The 396-nt window shown below is 38.4% G+C and overlaps 2 protein-coding genes across 2 annotated transcripts in view; one reads left to right on the top strand and one right to left on the bottom strand.

Moving 5' to 3' along the window:
- The window catches only part of LOC119581733 (cation-dependent mannose-6-phosphate receptor-like), a 17,359-nt gene that overhangs the window by 12,231 nt on the left and 4,732 nt on the right, over positions 1–396 (top strand). The window lies entirely within an intron of this gene.
- LOC119581731 (protein phosphatase 1 regulatory subunit 12A-like) overlaps positions 1–396 on the bottom strand; it is a 4,453-nt gene that overhangs the window by 3,263 nt on the left and 794 nt on the right. The gene's annotated exons all lie outside the window — the stretch shown is intronic.

Raw genomic sequence — 396 nt, 5'->3', positions numbered from 1 at the left:
TCTGGATATTAGCCCTAGTATTGGTGATGATTAAATAGTAGTGGTAGTGATGATTGTGGTTGTATTGTGGTGTGTTGGTGAAGGTTTTATAGTACTGTTGGTGGTTTCATAGGGCTGCTGCTGCTGATGGTATAACCCAGTACAAACAGGTGCTTCACTTATTATGCTGGACATCATGCCAGATACCTTGTGTAGTTCTTTGCTTGAGGGAAATATTAGAAGGAGGAGCAACATGTAATTGCCCCACTCTCTGCAGCATATGTGATTTTCTAGTGAACAAAGCTGATAAGTTACTTTAAGCCTATTTTTAAGATATAATTTCTGACTCACTACAGTAATGGACAAACAAGTAAACAATTGTTTAGTGCACATAACTATGATCAACCTCAACGCATG

This window comes from Penaeus monodon, chromosome 15, assembly GCF_015228065.2.
Source record: "Penaeus monodon isolate SGIC_2016 chromosome 15, NSTDA_Pmon_1, whole genome shotgun sequence".
NCBI classification, from domain to species: domain Eukaryota; kingdom Metazoa; phylum Arthropoda; class Malacostraca; order Decapoda; family Penaeidae; genus Penaeus; species Penaeus monodon.
Note: the sequence above shows the minus strand (reverse complement) of the source record. Positions and strands in the feature narration are given on the sequence as shown.